This window comes from Channa argus, chromosome 13 (assembly GCF_033026475.1).
Source record: "Channa argus isolate prfri chromosome 13, Channa argus male v1.0, whole genome shotgun sequence".
In the NCBI taxonomy this organism is placed as follows: Eukaryota; Metazoa; Chordata; class Actinopteri; order Anabantiformes; family Channidae; genus Channa; species Channa argus.
Genome location: NC_090209.1, coordinates 4493379 through 4502075, shown reverse-complemented (window position 1 = coordinate 4502075; position 8697 = coordinate 4493379).

The window sequence follows — 8697 nt, the reverse complement described above, 5'->3', positions numbered from 1 at the left end:
TTTCTTAGTGAAATTTTCTGACGCCTATTGGATAAATGACCATGAAATTATTTTGAACCATTATTTTTACATTCATGGTGCCCAGAGGATGACTCGTTTTGGCTTTGATGATCTCCTGATTTTATATTTATCTCCACCAGTTGGTCAGACCTCTATGTACTAACAAAGCATTTCATACATATATTTTAAAATAATGATGATGTAGAGTTTTTGCAGTTGTATTTGAGAACTATACAGTGAACAGCAATTTCCATCCAAAAACTAAATACTACAATATTGTCCTACACTTCATATGTAAAGCAATGTTCTATTTTGTAAACCTTTACGCTGTTTTACCATGAAACATTTCTAGTTTACCTGTAGGAGGTGCGAGGACATAAGCTTTAACACATGTAGTATTAATACAAGCATCAACATTTAAACATGTGGAAAACATTTTAATTCTAAGTGACTTACAATTACAATTGAGGCCCCGCTCACACACCAAAGGTGGAAGGAGGCAGCTGCCTTGACTAAGCAACTTGGGGTCCGGAGTTTTGTTTAATATGTGGACAAGAGGAGCTGAGTCTGCAATTAGTTTACCAATTTGGATGGTTTTTAAAATGTATGAATGTGTATTACTATGGTAATTATTCTATATTGTACCACAATACTAAATTATTCTATAGTCAATTACTAAAGTACAGTGGATCTCAAAATCGGTAGACCACTCCCTTCTCCACCCATTTCATCATCTCGAGAGCCCTCCTTCTGTCAGTTATGTGTAATGACCCAGCGCTTAGATAAGTCACAGTGTAAAATGTACTTCACAATGTACTGAGACAGAGCTGTAAGTCGCACACTGTAATCTAAGCCGTTACCAATATAGCTTCACTTGCACCTTCATCCTTAGCAAATGCCAACAAAGGTTGTTTCAGGGGCAGAGGAAGGACATAGTCAGTTACCTTGGTTAACTACACAAAGTTGATGTATCTATAGGTGCTTTGACTCTTGGCTACAAGTGTTCGCAGCAGACATAGCATCTTTTTGTTTCATTGCTCACTGCATCCTCACACTGGTGTGGAAGTGTCATTGCTTCATTTGTTGCTACTGTAACTGATTGTATTTAGATTTGCTTCACTCAAAGAGCTGAAATTAACTTTATCATGATTTAAAAAGAAGTGCATACTGCTGATGCACTGTTAGACTCCATAGCCTATCTAGAGGCTTCGTGAAGGCTCCACATAAGTTAAAGTGCAGTTTTACTCAGTCTTTCTTATATTAGTTAATAACAGTCAGCAAAGCCAGCAAAGTAATTTACTGAAGCATTTAATATACTATTTACATGATTATTTTGGGGAGGCCTTTCAATTAATAATGAAGAAAACAAACTTTTCTAAAGCACTATTTCAATATGAAGCAACTGTGTAAAAAAATTTCTTTTTTTTTTAAGCATTTCACACCAAAAATGCCAAAAATGGCTACATCTGCTGCCACTGTATTTCTTGAAAATGGGGGAAAGAAAATGAAAAAACTGTTCAGCAGAATGCAATAAAGTCTGGTCACTTATAAATAGACTGTGCAACTCTGAATGAGCAGAATGAGAAGCAGATCTGATGTTCAAAATCAGTTTTTTCGGGTGGTCACATGATTTTTCTCGCCACAATTTGTCTGCTTCCAAATCTTTATACCGTGCTGAGTAGTCTGCTTGAGCTTAACAGCACTACTTCTCTCAATAGCGCCACCTATCAGCTCACATATCTAAAGTACAAAACAACTGGGATGATTGAGTCGCTGGTCTTACTGGGACTGTCAATGTTTATGAGCCCTAAAAGACCCACCCCAATGATCTACAGCTCTGGGCTACCTATTTAGGGTCTGACCATACGCTTTAAGGGTCTAACAGACAGGCCTGTATCGAGCAGGTGCAGGAACACACACACTAGAGATGAGGAGCTAAATGAGCTTGTGCTCATTCCATAGGATCTAGTCACCACGGTAACTGAACCCAAGGGTGCAGGCAGGCATAACCCATTAAAAGGAAGAGGTTAGATTAGCGAGCGGAAAACATCCGAATTTAATTAGCAGTGTGCCAGCAACATCAGGTCCAACTGTGACATTCTGAAGGCATCCCAGAAAATAATAACGGTAAATTCGTGAACAGTAAATGGCTCATTTAGTTTAAAAATAAACACTTTTGTTGATATTCTTTTTATGAATCAGACGCCTGATTCTCTCAACTGTAACTGACTTACTGTAATGGGACTGTTCAACTTGTAAATGAGTGGATCAGATAGCTTGCGAATTCTTTCAAGCTTTACTAAGGCGCTGCATAAAACAATTTAGAGATTTGACAAACCTCTGAGCAGTAAAGAGACAAGACACCTGTAAAATGTGGGTAAAGCAAATCAGTGTGTCCGTGTTTACGTGGAAAGCACTCGAGCACCCAATGTTCGTACCGTCCCTTCTACCTGATATATTCTCCCTAACCTCAGCCTCCCCAAGCATGAAATCATTCAGGCAGAATGATGGGGTGGCTGGCTGTGGAGCGGTAGCTTGAGATACATTCCTGTGCAGATAAACACAGCCTTGACTGTTGTCTCAGCAATTCAGAACATTTTCCATTTCAATTTCAGTGTCCAAGGCAGAAAGTAGAGCAAACGGGTTCAGCAACTCATCTAACTTCCTTGGATGTACAGTATAACTTGTCGATCGAAAAGAGACATTCGAGAAAAGGTTTTTTTTTTCATCTTGCTCACAATCCATTTGCAATTATATGTTTTGTATTTGTGTTTTTTTTTTTTTTTTTATTAATACTTATTCCCTCTAACAGAATTCAGAGGTTTTGAGTCTTTTCCCTAAAACATCATCAGTCCTAAACCAAGTCTACATGTCAGCACCTGATGATACTCTGGGCAGAATCAGTGTTAATAAAAAAAAAAAACTAGGGCACAAAAATATGTTGATGACCAGTTTTTTTAGTAGTCATGCTTCAACGGGCAGCTGTAGCCCAGTAAGGCAGTCATCCACAGACCACGGAGTCTTTGATTCATGGTCCCTGCTGGCTATGTGTTGAAGTGTCCTTGGTCAAGATACTAAAACCCGAGTTGCTCCCGGTGGGTCAGGTGAGTTAGTGTGTGAGTGTATGTGTGAATGGGTGAATGAGTGTCCACACTTCTACAAAGTCTTAGTCACAAACCTGTAGCATCTGTGGATTCACATAAGCACAGGATTAAAATTAGACAACAAAAAAGTAGCAATGGTCTGTATAGATTTTTAGGACAGAAATTACCCTTTTACATTTTGAATGTGTGGTTAAACTATCAATATAATACCAACTTGCATTTGCACGAATGCTGCGAGAGCTGTGAGGACCCACCAGCCATCTAACTTTGAAGGCTCGTGCTTTGGCTCCCAACATGATCCGCCACTCGATAGCCACTAGTGTCCCAGGGGAAATCGTTTTCTAAAACTAACAAGCAATTTGTTAATTCAGTGCTGGCTCTGACATCCTCATGGTGTTTGATATCAAATATAATTGCTTCCAGAGATGCACAGGTTTGTCCCAATAAATGTGAATTAACAGAAGTTGTCCCGTCTTTATTGATCTTTTTAAGATTATTGTATAATAGTTCTATGGTTCTTTAAACGTAGAGACACACATTAGGTACGACTTTTATTAAGGAGAGCACCACCATGACTCGTGTGATGTTATATTTGCCTCTTATTCCATTCTGATTTTACACAACGGTCAATAAATTAATTGTGAAACTTAAGCGTGTATGTATATTCAAATATGTACAACATACAGGTCATATCTGTCATTCTAACAGAATGGATGTTTTGTCGCCAGGGTTTGAAGTGGATTCAGGACGGCACAAGGTCAATGTGTTGTTTTTCAGTGGAACAGAAACGACGCCCACTGGGCACGAACCCGCATTGTGTCAGGCGTGTTTTCGTGTGCACCTACAGGCAAATGTGTTTAAAATATCTTTATGCGCTGAGACTGGGTGTTAGGACTCCGTCTTTACACAGCACAAACTTAAGTGTTTTCTCTCCCAACTGTCAGCACCTTTCGAGCCAGACTGGCTCTGACCTGGTCCAACTAGTTGTCATAACCATTGACATTCATAATCGTCTCTGTCTTCGAATGTGTGCCTGTCTTGAAGGGTTCGCTGTAAGTCTCATCTTAAGTTTTGAGCGGCTCCTGAGGTAAAACAAACAAAAAAAAAAACAATGTCTTTCCTTTTTTACACTTTGCTTTAAAAGATTATTTTTAAGAGTGTTGGCCAAATCTGTTCAAGCAGCAATCCAGCAGGTCCCCCCCCCCCTTAACAAGCAGTTCTCTTTGTTTCCCTAATAATCAGTTGAGGTCGTCTTCTGCCCACCAACCCTCAGTAATCTCTTTCCATAATAACACAGCTGCCTCAGAAATGTGGCAGGAGGCAGGAGCTGACAATGTCAGCTCCTCTGGCGTGGTATAGCTGTTCTTTGGAACAGGCTGCAACAAACATAAGGCTCTCCGGCCCTCCCAGGGTTTAAGTGTCTTATTATTTCCCACAGACAGCCACAAAATGAACAGTTTTGTCAGCAGGGACGCTGCTGCGTTGCTGTCACTTCCGCTGTACACACACAGCGAGGGAGGCAGCAGCATCAGAAATGAGGCAAACTGGAGAAAAGTGCTTTTGTTTTTTGTTTTTTTTGTCATTAGCTGCTCATTTAGCTGGCATTTTATGTATATGTACAAATTATTTAGGAGCGTGCTGGTCCCATGCTCGGGATGAATTAAATAAGGTTCAGGATTGGAAAACACAAACACAGAGCCAAATATAGAATTATCCAATTATTGCGTTCAGTCGCCTTCCTAGTCGGGGAGTGTTAGCACATTTGTTCCTGTTCCTGTTGTGACACATTTTTGTGGTTAAGGGCAACGAGTCCCAGAGACCACATTAACTGCATGCAGTGAGTTCGCAGTTCCAATGAGTAGTCGGGATAAAGGTTTTATTCCACTGTATTCATTTAAGGAAGATTTGCACTCCTGCTTTTTTTTGGGGGGGGGGGGGGGGGGGGGGGGGGGGGGGGGTTTGGCTAGGCCCACTCAAAGAGCACGACATCTTTGAGAGCAGTGAATTGACTGATTACAGTGAGCATACTCCATCACTACAATGCTTAAAAATCGGCTTTTCCACACAAGAGAGCAGTTCACATCCTCCACTTTTTTTTTTTTTTTTGTCGCTGTGTCGCTCTGCGCCTGCCAACCCTGGGCCATGTAGCACTCGTGCATAGCTTCAACGACAGCGTGATTAATTGTATGGTGTTTGGGAGCAAACTGAACTAAAAGATAGATACAGTATGTTGAGAGTCCTCAGCGGTGGGGGGGGAGAGGTAACACTTAATTCCAAATGTGAAGCAGAATATAATGATAAATGAAGCCACAGGAACATTTTGCTGATGTCTTTGGAAAAGACTGTCTAGGAATCACCAAACAATATATTTCCCAGCACAATAAATGAGTCCTAATCTTCCGTTTAGGCGCTTTGATAGCCACTGTAATGACAGCACAAACCATCGCCATCAAATTCAATTTTAAAAAAACCGAGGAGGGACATCAGACAATTTTACTGCAAATGCCTAGAGAATAGTGAGGACTTTGCAAAAACTCCAAGTCTATTTCTTTTAGTGAGCACTCAGCAAATGCAAATGCACTGGCAGAAGTAACATCCACAAGTAGCACTCCATTAATCAGTGACTTATGATTGGATTAGACCGAAGATTATCATGTAGGCTGTGAGCACCATGCGAGCAGATCACCATGCCTTCAGAAATTATTAATCACAATAAGCCAGCACTGAAATTTTTTTCATCCCACTGTGAATACATTAGCTGCAAAACTACGAAAAACTCTCTTATATACACGGTGACTTTAATATGCAACTGCAAGCACAGCACAGCAAGGACTGATGACTGGGAGCTAAAATGTGTGTGGGTTTATCAGCTTCTTAGCCATACAGAGCAATTTATAAGCAAACACAAAAGCCTTTTCAGTCATCTGCATTTCAGTGCTGTCAGTTTTATGATCCTGCTTTGCTTTCTTTCTTTTTTTTTTTTTCCCGGAACAAAATTGCAGCCAGATTAATGCAATCTGATTGTCATGATCGTCATCTTGGACTTTGGTCTCCTCCGCCCACACGCACCAATTCCACTTCATTTTAATATACCCCATTTGTTTTCAAGTGTTTCCTTTAAAACAGAGTCATGAGGTGTGGTTGAAAGCTAAAAGGGTCCCCAGCAAAACACAGGGACACCTCGGAAACACTGCTTATTGGACTGGCTGTGGACTACAGTGTCTAATTCTGATTTTATTGTTTTGGAAATATACATAAAATATGAAACAGCATTAAACAATGTTAACTGTGTGGTTAACATAATTGTTATGGGCCAGGTAACAGAGAAATCCATTTAATCATAAACCTGGGTTTGGAGTCGATCTCTACATAACCTTAACACTTCGCCCACTTCTCCCCTTGCTGCTAAAGTGAATCGAGACCAATACACTTATCATGACTTTTTGATTTCCCAGTTTGAAATTTTCACTGGAATGCACCTCTGAAGCTGGATCTCTGACTCAGAAAGTTGGATAAACCTGAGCAACTCTGACCTCGATCCACTATGGCTGAACGGGGCCACACCGAGTGGGGCGAGATTTAATCCATGCCGACCCGATGCCCTACTCATGGAGCCACCAGGGTTTCACGTCAAAGTAACTCACTAGTTCTCATATCTATGTATTTTCCCTGCTGAGTGAAATCACTTTGTTTGTCTCTTACTATAGTTACTTAACTTGCTCGGCAGCTAGTTACTTTGCTTGGGATTTCTTCATCGCTCACCTGACTTGCCTTACCACTCCGTACTAAAATAAACAGCTCCCTGCGGTTTGCATCCGGGTCCAAAAGTCTAAAATGGAGACAGCACAGATGAATGAGCGCAGATGTGATGTTATCATTTTCCAGTTTGGTTGTAATCTCAGCAGGGCATGTCAACAGTGGTTTGATGAAAGGCCTTAAGAACGCAGATGCGTGGCCTCGATGTGTGGTTTGGCAGTAGTTGTGGAGTACTTGTGCGTCACGGAAATTACAGTGACAAGCGAACGATGGTGTTAGCGTTAAGGCACAACGCCGTGATTCCTGATTGAAAGGTGCTTATTAGGCTCTTGCATCACGGAACAGTAGACAAATTGTGGCTCATGTGGATCCCCTCTGAGAACCAGAGAGCCCAATACACCATGTCTCTTTTGCTACCTGATAGATATTATAGCAGCTACGAGACGCTGAGAGGTAAACACAAGCTCTGCTAAGGAATCTGTCAAATACACAGTAAATTGAGTTGTATATATTGTACTGTTAAGTTATGAAGCACTTATGAGAAGAACTGTTGTGATTTTGCCCTAAGAAAGACCAAGAGAAGTAATGTTGCTCTGTATCCATGGGATTCAATCTAATTACCATAGACAAATAAATTGGTGGTGTCCCAATCGAGCAACCTCTGAAACTACAACTGCCTGCTGAATACAAATACTCATTATCGTATACTGTAGCTGCCCTCCAGTGTATTCTCCACAAGCTTTAGATTTTATAAATAACACCACACGCACAAATGATAAAACAATTTTAATTTACCCATTGAACGATGAATAGTGACCAAGCCACAGCAGCACCCTGCCTCCCAACGTGGTACAGTTAAGGTACCGAGTACAAGAAAGATGAGTTGTTTAATATTTCATGCTGCTACCCAATGTTTTGCTTTCCCCTGACACCCAGATTCCCAAATAATGCACCTATTTATTCAACAAGCCCAGCGTGAATTATTATCTAGTGCTTCAAAGCCGTCACCAGGTAGGGAAGCAGCACTGTGTAACAGTGAATTTGGATTTCAATCTGCCCAAGCACATTGTGACCTCATATATTGTAACAACGGGAGAGGGTGGTTATACAGCTGTGTCCAGGTATGTGATGCCAAACGGACTGTGTGTTTCTAACTTACCCACCTCTCTTTGCTTCCCACGTTTTATGTCACTTGACTTGTCTAGAGTCGCCCTTTTGTTTCTATCGATCAAACTTCTTTCACTTTCTGTCTCCAGGGGGATGTATTGATATTCAGAGCTGCAGTCTGTCATATCAATAATTTACACAGTGACTGTGCTGTGCCCTTAAATATACTACACAAACAAAAAGCAAAAGTGAGCATGCTGACACCTAAAACCGACAGGGTCCCTTCCCCATCTGCCTCTTTTAGTTCTTTTTTTGTCCTTTTTCTGCTGAGTAGCAGAAGGGTCCCCACCTTTTTTTTGTTGTTGTTGTTGTTGTTGAGGCTGTCTGTAGTAATTGTACATTTGTTTTGGGAAGTGTTGCCCATTTTGGGAAGTTCGGTGCCTGTTTTTCTTCATTTAATATCTACTTTTGAATATTTCGTGTCTGTTTGTCTTTTTGTGAATGTTTGTAGTTGATTTGCACCTGATTTTGGTGTTTTTAGAGTTTTCTGTCGTTTTTTTTGTTTTACCGCTTTTGGACAGTTTGGACATTGTTTTTGGTGTTCGTTTTGTGTCCTCTAACTGAGCTCTTTTAATCCAGAAATATGGACAGTAACTCGGGCCACTGGGTTTGTAAATCACCCAGGCTCTTGGAACAATTGATTGTGTCCAGCATAGAGAATATCACAGAA